The sequence below is a fragment of the Saccoglossus kowalevskii genome, chromosome 5 (assembly GCF_978046115.1).
Source record: "Saccoglossus kowalevskii chromosome 5, keSacKowa6.1, whole genome shotgun sequence".
Lineage (NCBI taxonomy): Eukaryota > Metazoa > Hemichordata > Enteropneusta > Harrimaniidae > Saccoglossus > Saccoglossus kowalevskii.
Genome location: NC_140645.1, coordinates 36,017,928 through 36,034,502, shown reverse-complemented (window position 1 = coordinate 36,034,502; position 16,575 = coordinate 36,017,928). Strand labels below are relative to the sequence as shown.

General features: G+C 38.7%; 1 protein-coding gene across 2 annotated transcripts in view; it reads right to left on the bottom strand.

Annotated features, from left to right (window-relative positions):
* LOC100367114 (uncharacterized) overlaps positions 1–15,985 on the bottom strand; it is a 61,449-nt gene extending 45,464 nt beyond the window's left edge. The window contains exon 1 of one of the 2 annotated variants that reach the window (XM_085499373.1): positions 15,904–15,985. The gene's annotated coding sequence lies outside the window, so the exon portion shown is untranslated. Of the gene's footprint in view, positions 1–4,299; positions 4,605–15,903 lie in introns of those variants that run through there. The other variant, XM_085499372.1, reaches the window with a different exon arrangement.
* Between the last annotated feature and the right edge of the window lie 590 nt (positions 15,986–16,575).

The following is a 16,575-nucleotide window of genomic DNA, read 5'->3' as shown; positions in this document are numbered from 1 at the left end:
ATGGGGAGTGTAATTGCAGTATGTTACTTCACATTGTCATCTATGAGGAGTGTAATTGTAGTGTGACACCCACATATTGTCATCTATGGGGAGTGTAATTGTAGTGTGACACCCACATATTGTCCTCTATGGGGAGTGTAATTGTAGTGTAATACCCACATATTGTCCTCTATAGGGAGTGTAATTGTAGTGTAATACCCACATATTGTTCTCTATGGGGAGTGTAATTGTAGTATGTTACTTCATATTGTCATCTATGGGAAGTGTAATTGTAGTGTGACACCCACATATTGTCCTCTATGGGGAGTGTAATTGTAGTGTAACACCCACATATTGTCCTCTATGGGGAGTGTAATTGTAGTGTAATATCCACATATTGTCCTCTATGGGGAGTGTAAGCGTAGTGTAATGCCCACATATTGTCCTCTATGGGGAGTGTAATTGCAGTATGTTACTTCACATTGTCATCTATGGGGAGTGTAATTGTAGTGTGACACCCACATATTGTCGTCTATGGGGAGTGTAATTGCATTGTAACACCCACATATTGTCCTCTATGGGAGTGTGATTGTAGTGTAACACCCACATATTGTCCTCTATGGGGAGTGTAATTGTAGTGTAACACCCACATATTGTCATCTATGGGGAGTGTAATTGTAGTGTAACACCCACATATTGTCCTCTATGGGGAGTGTAATTGCATTGTAACACCCACATATTGTCCTCTATGGGAGTGTGATTGTAGTGTAACACCCACATATTGTCCTCTATGGGGAGTGTAATTGTAGAGTGACACCCACATATTGTCCTTTATGGGGAGTGTAATTGCAGTGTGTAACTTCACATTGTCCTCTATGGGGAGTGTAATTGTAGTGTGACACCCACATATTGTCCTCTATGGGGAGTGTAATTGTAGTGTGTGACTTCACATTATCATCTATGGGGAGTGTAATTGTAGTGTAATGCCCACATATTGTCCTCTATGGGGAGTGTAATTGCAGTATGTTACTTCACATTGTCATCTATGAGGAGTGTAATTGTAGTGTGACACCCACATATTGTCATCTATGGGGAGTGTAATTGTAGTGTGACACCCACATATTGTCCTCTATGGGGAGTGTAATTGTAGTGTAATACCCACATATTGTCCTCTATAGGGAGTGTAATTGTAGTGTAATACCCACATATTGTTCTCTATGGGGAGTGTAATTGTAGTATGTTACTTCATATTGTCATCTATGGGAAGTGTAATTGTAGTGTGACACCCACATATTGTCCTCTATGGGGAGTGTAATTGTAGTGTAACACCCACATATTGTCCTCTATGGGGAGTGTAATTGTAGTGTAATATCCACATATTGTCCTCTATGGGGAGTGTAAGCGTAGTGTAATGCCCACATATTGTCCTCTATGGGGAGTGTAATTGCAGTATGTTACTTCACATTGTCATCTATGGGGAGTGTAATTGTAGTGTGACACCCACATATTGTCGTCTATGGGGAGTGTAATTGTAGTGTGACACCCACATATTGTCCTCTATGGGGAGTGTAGTTGTAGTGTAACACCCACATATTGTCCTCTATGGGGAGTGTAATTGTAGTGTAATATCCACATATTGTCCTCTATGGGGAGTGTAAGCGTAGTGTAATGCCCACATATTGTCCTCTATGGGGAGTGTAATTGCAGTATGTTACTTCACATTGTCATCTATGGGGAGTGTAATTGTAGTGTGACACCCACATATTGTCGTCTATGGGGAGTGTAATTGTAGTGTGACACCTACATATTGTCCTCTATGGGGAGTGTAGTTGCAGTGTGACACCCACATATTGTCATCCACGGGGACTGAAAGTGTAGTCTGACGTGTTGGGCTTATTTACATGTGAAAAAACTTTTTGGGTATTTTGTATGGAATTTATTTTCACTGATTTTTGACGAGTTGAATGTAAAATACAGGGGAAAAGGTACATTCGCTGGATTTTATTTCCACTAAATCATTCATTCAGCGAAAATTAATTCCAAGCCAAAATAAATTATTCTAGTGTGTATATTAAATTGTAGATGACAGTGCTATATGTTTGGAAGTAATATAGACGGAAGCGTCACGTGTTGGGTTCAGGTAATTGCGCATGACGTGGGTGCACTACATTGCATATGACGGCGCTATATCGTCACTGCATGTATAGGTTAGATCACCTACGACCCTCGTTCAAATTCTCAAAGTCACCTCGGACCGTGTTCTAGCCGACTTAGCACTGTCCAATCAGCCCGAGCAAAGGTTCGTATTAGCCAATCAAATGATGACAATTAAACTTGTGAAATAACATTATAGTACATTTTGTTAAAATGTTGCAACGATGGCGTACGTGCTGCCAATAAAGTAAGTTGAATCGAGCGTAACCAAATGGATAATTTGTATCTGATCTTGGTGTTATAAATAAATTGTTGCAATGAAAATCTATTGTTTGCTAGTGTTTTTTCAGCCGTGTATCTAAGTGAATTCGTGGTGAAATAGAACCACACTTTATCGCGAATCTGATTGGACGTAATAGGAAGTACGTTTATGTCGGTATCAACAGCGTGTTTCTACTCTCGGTAACTAAAAGTGAAACAAATATACGGAGATTTGCAAAATACATACAAACCAGTGTAAATTACGGGTAAAACACTGAGTATACGCGAGACACTGTGGACAGTTTTATTTTTCTGAAAATGTGTGCTCACAGCGAACGATTGGTTTCATAATGACATTACTCTAGCAAACTTGGTTCAACCAGTTCGTATGCCACTTGCACGTTATTGACAAAGTGCCAAATCAGCGGTCACAAACAATAACAGTATCATCACGTGATAACAAGGTATGTATGTGTCCGTCAACAATGTCTGAAAATCTACTGGTACAGTGGTAGAAATCATTGGTCCCTTCATTTTTATCGAATCACGTGGTGATGGTGAATCGCTTCGAGGCACCAGAAACGGTTATTACTAGTAAATTCCAGTAAAACGCACAAAAATCGCAATTCTAATCTAGAGGTTTTACAAAAAAATAACTCGAATTGGTGAAATGATTAAACTATTAAATTATTGCATATGTTCAATAATTTCCCTTGTGGCTCATCGATAATTTTCAATTAATAATTGAAATGTTCCGTGCTCGCAGCAACAGCTACGGCGAGCAGTGAGTGCATTGTATACAGGCCCACCCATGTCCTGTGTTAGAACTCGTTTACACTTCATTGTAATAAACACAACAAAAGTAGTGTAACTTAACCTGCACGTTGCCCATGTTGACCCGGACCTGCACATTTCCTATTAAACTAATCAGGGCCTCGCTCGTCTTGTGCAGACAGTGACTTCCTGCGTTAGGCATTGTAACTTACAACAAGTGCACAGACATTATTGGATCTGTCCCTAGTGACAACAAAGCATTATTGGTGCAGCCAACGGATACAGGGTTTCCTGCCTGGATGCTTTGACCTGAACTCTCCGATAGTCTTCATAGAATCAAAACTATGGCAATAGCACAAAAGTTTGTTTTGATGTGAAATTAGAAGTATAAAAAAGGACGCTTTACAACATGCCCGTATTGTCTGGGTGTCTGATCAAGACAATACAATTATACGTTACGCGGGGACAACAAAATAATTGAAAAATCTGTTGGCCTTATTATTAAAAGTGTCACGTCACAGCGCGTAAACAGCTGTTGCCGAACACTTAACCGAAATAGCTGGCGGTTCGGTGTGATGTTTAGCCGTGGTGCTAACCCGTAACCAACCATGCAGTCAACACAGTGCACCATGTTTATTTCCATATAATTTATAATATATAAATATCTTCTTATTTTGTTTGCGGGAACAATATACAATGCATATTCATACAGAACTGCAAACTATCTCTGGATGTAATGAAAACAAACACGCTATATTTAGATCATGACGACTTAGTATATAAAATGTTGCAATATCGAACACGCCCGGTCTGCCTGTCCCGTGAACCCAGCAAAACTATGCAAAAACATCCCGGTATCCGCCTTGCCTTCTCGCCACATATACACATGCAGACAGTATGCAAGCCCCAAATAGTTTAAGTTGCAAGCTTTATAGCATGCAGATAGTTTGACCTTCATATATCCTTTGCTTGGATTAACCGGACTATGGTTTCTGTGTGCAAGGCCACACCACGCATATCGCACAAGCTGACGGACACTTACCTTGACACAGGCAGTCGGCCAATAAAGCACTGACGCCACATAGTTGACTACAATCATTCACACCAAAAGAAAAACAGTATGCTACTTACCACCAACGTGATCCCGTGATCGAACTGCAATGTTATGTTGCATGCACACCTCTGTACAGCGTCCCGGTACTAAAGGCTAGGGGAACTACTACTAGCTCCAAATTCTGTTGTTGCGTATCGCTTTATTTATGCACACCGATGGTCGGTCAACGTACACGCTACATGCATGACTCCTCCTATAGACCCTGGATTCAAACGGCGCGAATCTGCGTCATCAAAATACTTCCGCCCTGCCAATACACATCGTTGTCGTGGCCGCAAATAACGACGCTATGCAGCCCCGAGTACAATGGCAGACTCCTTAGCCTATTGTTTAACACCACCACGCTACCAATGTTATGAAGCCATTGTGCTAAGCAGGGGTCTCATAAATATTAATGAGGTCAAATGTTACAACTACTTACTATGCGAATTGGGTTGTCCCTGGTAACGATCAAGCTAGAAATCTAGGGACTTGGAAGGAAAGTCGGCGGCCCAGGGGTTAAGACATTAACAACGGGTAGGAATTAAAACCTGTCATTCGAGAAGGGGTTAAAATGGGTCTCCGCCTATACAGGGCACATGTTAGTTAGTTTAGTCGTATCGCTAACATGCCGTATATAACATAGTTGGCATAGTTGTGATCGTCATAATATTCAGCCACGATCACGCTCATGGCCTCTGATGCTATTTATAACACCAATACACCGAGGAAAGGTCGTCATAACACTGTTAGCAGACTAAAACACAACATACACCAAAGTATGTAGACAACGACACAAAGACTTCCGTTTCAAAACGTCTTGAACATGTCGGTACACGTTACGGCTGCCTGGTACGATCGGATATGACAACAAAAGAATAGGAAACCGATCAAATGTCGGCTTGGAATGAAGCCAATAAACATGGTGACATGGTTTGGACTATATCAGTCAAGTGCAATAACCCTGGTAATGAACTTCAAAGATACAAGGAGTGACAATGTTACAACTAAAGTTATGAGAAAACATTTATTGATATTAATCACAAGATTGGGTGAAAACACGGTGCCGGTCCTACTGTCCATATCATTTACATTAAATTTCGATTTAGTACGTGTTTTTGCGAGGACGTTCTTTCAGTGAAAAATCACTTCGGTTACCTTGAACCACAGTCCCTTTATATACAGAGGTAATGTACAGACAGTGCTTGAATCGAACGCACTAGTAGCGTGGGAAAACATGCCACGTAACAATAGGAAACTTGTCGGCACTCTCGGCATGACAACACATGTAAGCAAGATTCTATGCAAGGTATTCGGATCTTGCACTGGCAGGTAGCACGTGATGTGACGTCATCACTCGAATACACCATGAGGAAACTGAATGTGAGTCAAGTGAGTTTTATATGTACAGCCAGTTTGTGACTCGTCCTTTTTCTAGCATGCTAAAGAATTCCGTACAAGAGTTGTTCATCCGATATCGTTTGAAAATGTCAATGCCCGTCACGTGATAGACGCCGCCTGCTGCTTGACATGCCCTACGACTATTTTCACCAAACAGTTCAAGTAATTTAGATGTCTCCCATATTCGACATCACGTGACTTACTTGCGTTTGTATGCCGAGAAATACTAAAGTAAGGCTAACTACACTAAACTAGTGCACGAATTCGTTCTCAAGCACGGCGAAAGTGCACGAATCGTATATATGCCCGGCGTAATTGCACGAATCGTATATATTCCCAGTGTAAAGCTCGAATCATATACTGGGTATATGTCGTGCAGGTGCACGAAACGTTTATATACTGTATGCCCGGTTTAAGTGCAGGAATCGTATATATGCCCGGTATAAGTACAGGAATCGTATATATGCCCGGTTTAAGTGCAGGAATCGTATATATGCCCGGTATAAGTGCAGGAATCGTATATATGCCCGGTGTAAGTGCAATAATCTTATATATGCCCGGTGTAAGTGCAACAATCTTATATATGCCCGGTGTAAGTGCAGCAATCTTATATAATATGCCTCATGTAAGTGCACGAATCGTATATATATGCTCGGTGTAATTGCACGAATCGTATATATTCCCAGTGTAAAGCTCGAATCATATACTGGGTATATGTCGTGCAGGTGCACGAAACGTGTATATACTGTATGCCCGGTTTAAGTGCAGGAATCGTATATATGCCCGGTATAAGTACAGGAATCGTATATATGCCCGGTATAAGTGCAGGAATCGTATATATGCCCGGTTTAAGTGCAGGAATCGTATATATGCCCGGTATAAGTACAGGAATCGTATATATGCCCGGTATAAGTGCAGGAATAGTATATATGCCCAGTATAAGTACATGAATCGTATATATGCCCGGTGTAAGTGCAGGAATCGTATATATGCCCGGTGTAAGTGCAACAATCTTATATATGCCCGGTGTAAGTGCAACAATCTTATATAATATGCCTCATGTAAATGCACGAATCGTATATATATGCTCGGTGTAATTGCACGAATCGTATATATTCCCAGTGTAAAGCTCGAATCATATACTGGGTATATGTCGTGCAGGTGCACGAAACGTGTATATACTGTATGCCCGGTTTAAGTGCAGGAATCGTATATATATGCTCGGTGTAATTGCACGAATCGAATATATTCCCAGTGTAAAGCTCGAATCATATACTGGGTATATGTCATGCAGGTGCACGAAACGTGTATATACTGTATGCCCGGTTTAAGTGCAGGAATCGTATATATGCCCGGTATAAGTGCAGGAATCGTATATATGCCCGGTATAAGTGCAGGAATCGTAAATATGCCCGGCATAAGTGCAGGAATCGTATATATGCCCGGTTTAAGTGCAGGAATAGTATATATGCCCGGTATAAGTACAGGAATCGTATATATGCCCGGTATAAGTACAGGAATCGTATATATGCCCGGTGTAAGTGCAGGAATCGTATATATGCCCGGTGTAAGTGCAACAATCTTATATAATATGCCTCATGTAAATGCACGAATCGTATATATATGCTCGGTGTAATTGCACGAATCGTATATATTCCCAGTGTAAAGCTCGAATCATATACTGGGTATATGCCGTGCAGGTGCACGAAACGTGTATATACTGTATGCCCGGTTTAAGTGCAGGAATCATATATATATGCTCGGTGTAATTGCACGAATCGAATATATTCCCAGTGTAAAGCTCGAATCATATACTGGGTATATGTCGTGCAGGTGCACGAAACGTGCATGTATATACTGTATGCCCGGTTTAAGTGCAGGAATCGTATATATGCCCGGTATAAGTGCAGGAATCGTATATATGCCCGGTATAAGTGCAGGAATCGTAAATATGCCCGGCATAAGTGCAGGAATCGTATATATGCCCGGTTTAAGTGCAGGAATAGTATATATGCCCGGTATAAGTACAGGAATCGTATATATGCCCGGTGTAAGTGCACGAATCGTGTATATATGCCAGGTGTAAGTACAAAAATCGTATATATGCCCGTGTACGAATTGTATAATATAAATTGCTTTATTTATACCTGAAATTTCGCTATTTGTGCCGAAGAGTTAAATCTGTGAAAATACGTTCCAGTGAAATACCTTATTTTATATATATTACATTCAACTCATCAAAAATCAGTGAAAATAACCTTCATACAAAACAACTGAAATATCTTTTCAGAGTAAATTAATTCCATCTAAAACAAAAGTATATACCCATTGTAAGTGTCCGAATAGTAGATATGCCGTGCATGTACACCAATCGTATGTATATCCCATGTAATAAATTGCCAGAATATTGTAATGTAATAAAGTGTAATAATATTATAATTTTATTATACGCCCGGAGTAAATATCCGAATCGTAGATATGCCCAGTGTAAATGCCCGAATAGTAGATATGCCCGGTGCAAGTGTCCAAATCGTAGATATGCCCGGAGTAAATGCCCGAATAGTAGTAGTAGATATGCCCGGTGTAAGTGTCCGAATAGTAGATATGCCCGGTGTAAGTGTCCGAATCGTAGATATGCCCGGAGTAAATGCCCGAATAGTAGTAGTAGATATGCCCGGTGTAAGTGTCCGAAAAGTAGATATGCCCGGTGTAAGTGTCCGAATCGTAGATATGCCCGGAGTAAATGCCCGAATAGTAGTATAATAATTTTATTAACACTTACACATTCCCCGGAGGGATTGGCAATGGTTACAAAAGTTTAAAAAGAAATAAAAGGTTACAAAACAGAAAATAGATAAGAGAAAAAACAAAAAACAAAAAACAAAACAAAAAAAAAAAAAACAAAAAAAAAACAATCTAAGCTAACATTACAGATAATAGCTAGTATAAAATTATGATACTACGATAGATAGAAAACAAAATGCAAAACTCAAATAGTGAGAGAAGGTTGTCACTGGGGTTGCTGTCTTATTTCAAAACACTTCTTTAGGTACCTTGCTACGGGGAGTGTTAGGCCACTGTTGTTTAGCAAGGCTATGAATTGAGTCTTTAGCGGCAAATTTTTAAAGTTTTGGATTTTGGTTTTTGCTATTTCGAATAGGACATTTCTTTCGGGGGTATATCTTTTACATGACATCATGAGGTGATACTCATCTTCTACTTCATTTTTATCACAAAGGTTGCATAATCTATTAGCAAGGGGTATTCCTTTGTGTCTGCCAGTCTCAATTTTCAAGTTATGGTCACTGAGGCGGAATTTAGTTAAATTTTCGCGCATCTCAATGTTTTTAAGGGTAACAAGGTATGTTTCAAAAGCAAAATTGTTTTTTAATTCTCTGCATGTTCTTAATTTATTTTTATTCATTTTGTTTTGATTGATTGTCATTATGTAATTCACTTTTCCAAGTTGATATGAATGATGTTTGTATATTTTTGTTGATTTGTTCTAATTCCCTTGCAGTTAGAGTGTCATCGCTGTCGATCAGGTAAGAATGGTTGATGTTATTTAAAAGGGAATCTATATTGGTGTACCATTTACTGTTAATTTCTTTATTTTTTTGGAAAGCTAGTTTTAGTAATGGATTTGACGAGTTCTTTATACGATTAAAATATTTTATCATTTGTTTTTCGATAAAAGTCTCCAATGGGTAACGTAGTAGTAGTAGATATGCCAGGTGTAAGTATTCGAATCGTAGATATGCCCAGTGTACGTGTCCGAACGTAGATATGCCCGATTTAAATGCAAGAATTTTATATATTCCCGGTGTCAGCGTCTTATTATCTTGACAATCGGCGATTGTTGCGTTACAGAGGTGCCTGGTAGTTCGCAGAATTCCTACATCTAAATATTTATTTGAGCCGCGAAGGAACATTCCAGGTCCCTGGCAACCTTTGACCTCGCCATCCTCTACTAAGCAGAGTTCATTAACCATTATTGTTCAACCTGTTACGCCCTCTCATTGTAACATTCCCGCCACAAAGTAGTAACAAATAAAAGTTTACTCTCAATATTATTGTCAGACACGTGGCTATGACGTCACTGCATATAATTCAATGATTATTATGATAGTATAAGTCGGTAATTAATGCAAGTTGTACAAACTCCCAAAGCCGTTGTACGCACGTGACTAACGTCAGGGTTAAATGCCACCCATGACCATGATCTCGTTCATGACCAGACCGTGAACTGCGACTAAACATTTGACATCCATGTTATTTCAATTGACCATGGTGTAATATTTTCAGTTTTTTTCGCAACGGACCGCATGTACAGACTCATGGCAAGCCAATAGATACATTTCGGCATGGTATTTTACCTCAACGTGGATGATCTTGTGAATTAGTGGTGTCATTATTAATATCAATGAACTGAGAAATTGGGGGTGTTAACGTGACTGCATTGATAATGAGGGAACTAACACATGTCTTGGGGTCAATGACCTTCATTTTATCATTTAAAATGTTAGGTGGAAATATCTCAACACCTCTCCAGTCTAAGCTAAATTATGTCCGCGGTTCTAGGCCCAAAGAGAGTGTTTAGAATTATGAGTGTCACTGTCAAGACATTTCCCTGAACACCACACGTATCTCAAAGACAACTTTTTTCCAGAGTTCACGTGCACACTTAATTTGGAACGGATTGACCACCCACAGTAACAGTGTACTGGTAACACACACCATGGAGAAAAATGCACACACCCACACACAGTCACGCTGCGTACTTGTAACACACACCAACACACCCTACATTCCATGACATACCAAACATTCCCAGGCATTTGGCGCACACTATTCGTATGCAAATAAGTGTGAACGTACCTGGCAACCGAACAATAACTGCCCAACCAATTGCGCTAGTCAGTCGGATTTCCTGCGCGGCGTTGACACCAATTGTGCCAGGTTGAAGGCTGTTAATCGGATTTCCTACGCAGCGCTCATGTGAGAACTCTTATACCCAAGTAAAATAGTTGCTTCGTTAGTTCGGGCATTTAGGCACATGGGGAGGTTGGGGTGATAACAGAACTATGCAGGTATGAAGATAACCTGTTGTATCATGTCGACCACATGAGTCTGACATGAAACATTGGCGAATGTACTAGTACTAGTTACTGTGTGGCTGACAAGTAAACCACGAAGGTAAAGAATCACAATGAGTAAAGTGGACCACAAATGCTCGATATGGTGTCTTTTCAAAGAATACTATTTACATGTGAAATTAAATTAATATTATAAATAAATAGTGCGTAAACAAATAGTCAGTTGTTAAATTCCGACCACGTAGCTAAAAGGTAGCCACTTTTTTAGGAATTGTAAACAAATGTGTCACGAAATTATGTATGGGGGCAAGATATTCTCACCATGCCTCGCGCCGAAGGTGCGATCTCACTAGGGGGGGGGGGGGTCAGGTGGCATGCGTCCCCTAATTTTGATAACTAGACCCCCTGCATTTTGAAGGGCAAATTTTGCTGACACAAAAAGTTGCAGCTTTATTTTAGGGGGCGACGCCCCTCTGCCCCCTACCCCACCGCCAATATACAAGCACAATAGTTAATAATTAAAATCCATTACAAATATGATTGTTAATGAGCAGTTATGACATGACAATAACTCACACAAGCAGCACGGATCGTAGACAGCAGCACAGATCGTAGACAACGACATACCATAGACGGAATTAAACAGCAACACGGATCTTAGATAAAAACACGGACCTTAGACAGCAACACTATTTGAGGGGATCAAGTCGAGAGATTCAACGGGTATTATCGGGGTATTTACTATACCCTAAAATAGTATTTTGAAAACAGGAATTGCACAGTCAGTTTGTCTTTTTCATGTTCCGAGATCTTCATCTGAAATAACACACATCATTTCATGTTTACCAATCTCCATCTGATACGACACACATCATTTCATGTTTACCAATCTCCATCTGATAAGACACACATCATTTCATGTTTACCAATCTCCATCTGATAAGACACACACCATTTTATGTTTACCAATCTCCATCTGATAAGACACACATCATTTCATGTTTACCAATCTCCATCTGATAAGACACACACCATTTTATGTTTACCAATCTCCATCTGATCAGACACACATCATTTCATGTTTACCAATCTCCATCTGATAAGACACACATCATTTCATGTTTACCAATGCCCATCTGATAAGACACACATCATTTCATGTTTACCAATCTCCATCTAAGATACACATCATTTCATGTTTACCAATCTCCATCTGATAAGACACACACCATTTTATGTTTACCAATCTCCATCTGATACGACACACATCATTTCATGTTTACCAATCTCCATCTGATAAGACACACATCATTTCATGTTTACCAATCTCCATCTGATAAGACACACATCATTTCATGTTTACCAATCTCCATCTGTTATGACACACATCATTTCATGTTTACCAATCTCCATCTGATAAGACACACATCATTTCATGTTTACCAATCTCCATTTGATATGACACACGTCATTTCATGTTTACCAATCTCCATCTGATAAGACACACATCATTTCATGTTTACCAATCTCCATCTGATAAGACACACATCATTTCATGTTTACTAATCTCCATCTGATAAGACACACATCATTTCATGTTTACTAATCTCTATCTGATAAGACACACATCATTTCATGTTTACCAATCTCCATCTGATAAGACACACATCATTTCATGTTTACCAATCTCCATCTGATAAGACACACATCATTTCATGTTTACTAATCTCTATCTGATAAGACACACATCATTTCATGTTTACCAATCTCCATCTGATAAGACACACATCATTTCATGTTTATCAATCTCCATCTGATAAGACACACATCATTTCATGTTTACCAATCTCCATCTGATAAGACACACATCATTTCATGTTTACTAATCTCCATCTGATAAGACACACATCATTTCATGTTTACTAATCTTCATCTGATACGACACACATCATTTCATGTTTACTGATCTCTATCTGATAAGACACACACCATTTTATGTTTACCAATCTCCATCTGATAAGACACACATCATTTCATGTTTACCAATCTCCATCTGATAAGACACACATCATTTCATGTTTACCAATCTCCATCTGATAAGACACACATCATTTCATGTTTACTAATCTTCATCTGATACGACACACATCATTTCATGTTTACTGATCTCTATCTGATAAGACACACACCATTTTATGTTTACCAATCTCCATCTGATAAGACACACATCATTTCATGTTTACCAATCTCCATCTGATAAGACACACATCATTTCATGTTTAGCAATCTCCATCTGATAAGACACACATCATTTCATGTTTACTAATCTCCATTTGATACAACACACATCATTTCATGTTTACCAATGCCCATCTGATAAGACACACACCATTTCATGTTTACCAATCTCCATTTGATACAACACACATCATTTCATGTTTACCAATCTCCATCTGATAAGACACACATCATTTCATGTTTACCAATCTCCATCTGATGATAAGACACACATCATTTCATGTTTACCAATCTCCATCTGATAAGACACACATCATTTCATGTTTACCAATCTCTATCTGATAAGACACACATCATTTCATGTTTACCAATCTCCATCTGATAGGACACACATCATTTCATGTTTACCAATCTCCATTTGATACAACACACATCATTTCATGTTTACCAATGCCCATCTGATAAGACACACATCATTTCATGTTTACCAATCATCATCTGATAAGACACACATCATTTCATGTTTACCAATCTCCATCTGATAAGACACACATCATTTCATGTTTACCAATCTCCATCTGATAAGACACACATCATTTCATGTTTACCAATCTCCATCTGATAAGACACACATCATTTCATGTTTACCAATCTCCATCTGATAAGACACACATCATTTCATGTTTACCAATCTCCATCTGATACGACACACATCATTTCATGTTTACCAATCTCCATCTGATAAGACACACATCATTTCATGTTTACCAATCTCCATCTGATAAGACACGCCTCATTTCATGTTTACCAATCTCCATCTGATAAGACACACATCATTTCATGTTTACCAATCTCCATCTGATAAGACACACATCATTTCATGTTTACCAATCTCCATCTGATAAGACACACATCATTTCATGTTTACCAATCTCCATCTGATAAGACACACATCATTTCATGTTTACCAATCTCCATCTGATAAGACACACATCATTTCATGTTTACCAATCTCCATCTGATAAGACACACATCATTTCATGTTTACCAATCTCCATCTGATAAGACACACATCATTTCATATTTACCAATCTCCATCTGATAAGACACACATCATTTCATGTTTACCAATCTCCATCTGATATGACACACATCATTTCATGTTTACCAATCTCCATCTGATAAGACACACATCATTTCATGTTTACCAATCTCCATCTGATAAGATACACACCATTTCATGTTTACTAATCTCCATCTGATAAGACACACATCATTTCATGTTTACCAATCTCCATCTGATAAGACACACATCATTTCATGTTTACCAATCTCCATATCTTTTCCAACCTCACTATGCTTTGTTGAATTGTAATTGTTTACTGAATTTACTGTTTTTAGAAATTAAAATTACACGAGAAAAATACTAATAAATAGAGCGTGACTTATTAGCCATACATCATTAAGAATATTATATTAATGACATCACAATATATCATCACGTGATCTATTAGCCACAACGCTTGAACAATGCCTTCAATATTGCACTGGTAGTATTGTACAATCTGCAAGTACTCATTGCTGTCATTATAGCGCTGGTTGCATGTGTATCTGCAACGGTACTTGAGATACATGACCACCACCACCCCATCCCTGCATCGCGATTATTGTCGATGACTGAACACTAATCCCGATGGAGCTTTCCTAAAATAATGTATTGCCCAATGAATACACACTATATACTGGGGCCCCGTTGCTGTGATGCATTGCATAATATGAAAAACATTATACGAAAACACTTTCAAAAATCTTCTCCTCCATGAAGGGTCATAGCCTGGGGCTGAAAGTTTGAATATATGCTCAATGTGACTTGTTCTTTTAAAATTTCAGAAATAATGGATTAGATCGAAATTATGCAAATTTGAATCATTTGAAAATGTCAAATCAACGTAGTGGTCTTGTCATGTGACTTGTGTGACTGAACTTAAGATACCACCAGATCTCAACAACCTGTATCCCCGCCTTTCAAGCTGATTGGTCTAACAGTCTTAAAAATGCGCGATGAAAAAATGTCGGAAGAATAATAATAAACTGAACAATTAAAAGAGCGTTTCGACTCAATTGGGCTAATAATAATCAGAACAGAGGCCATAGGCTTGTCGGCCAGCACCCGCGCGATGGCCGCAAGACTCAAAATTGCCGATTTTTCATGGTTTGATATGACACACATCGATGAGAGATATTCAGACTCATTAGTTTTAGCAGATGTTCCGAGCGAATATCCACGCTAGTAATGCACGAAAACAGACAGATTAATGTAGATAACATTCGTAGACCCTTGGACAAACAAAATTGTTTTTCTATTCAGACGGTCCTGGTTTCACATAGGTACAATTATAATTTTTAATTCTTCGCGTATTCCAAGGTCGTATATAAATTCTGAATCCTGAAACCAACAATTTACTATTCTCTTAGCTAATGTGAGTACTGTTGCTATTAGGTTATTGACATCGGAAACGTCCTGAATCATCGAGCTGGCTGGCTTGGCGCCTAATTCGTGGATCAAGCTACTCCGCATACATACAGACGTATGCAAATATGACCTTCTGTCTTGGTTGGTTGTCCAAAAAGTCTTTTGAGTAATTCGGACATGAAGGTGGCGGGGCTAGTTATAAACAGTTTGTATGTTTTTAAAACAGTAAACAGTGGAGTATGTCCATGGGCGCAGAGGATATGGCGAGTGCATGTACAACAGCTTGTGACGGCGCGATACAGTTGGAGGGATGAGTAGTCATGATGGGATGCGTTGGATGAAACATTATTGTAAATACCACAACACCTATCGGTATAACGCCTTGAAACACTGTCTGAAAAACCTATCTACACAACAATGAAACATATACTCACGATATAAACAACTTCGAATCAGGCGAGCACGAATCGTTTGGAAACGGAATGAGCACACGTACTATGATTAATAATACACGACAAAACAAATCGATGTATATAAATAATTATGACGTTTATTATAAGTGGGCTGTTGATGTAAACAATAACTGGTGGAGGTCAGTGAACATGAGGGTATAGGATGATAATAATGTGATTACCAATAAACAACATCAGGATGACTAAGCAATATGACACAATGTAATACTTTAGCATTATCATAACAACAGCTTTATATTTATATTACCCAATACGCGCTATGCATTCTGGACCAATTGTAGTTTATTTAAGCCGGGATTTTAGACGAATGAATTTCAAACATGCATTGTCCACTTAGTTTGAAAACTGACATATATTGTATGTAACATTGTACCAATCAGATCAAACATGAACGAATGAATTCATGTCCACAAGAAATTATTGCCGAATGTAATGTCCATGTTTGCATGGGATAGAAACCTGATAGAGAAAGATTAAACATAGAGATCGAAAGTAATGTTACAGTATCTGTATATTTGGATATATTGGTAGGAGTAATTATGGAAGGATTATGGTTATAGAGAATTTATTACATCCTTGGTAATATCACATGAAGGCGTTGTTAGCACAAATCTAGCAGGAAACATAGCATGT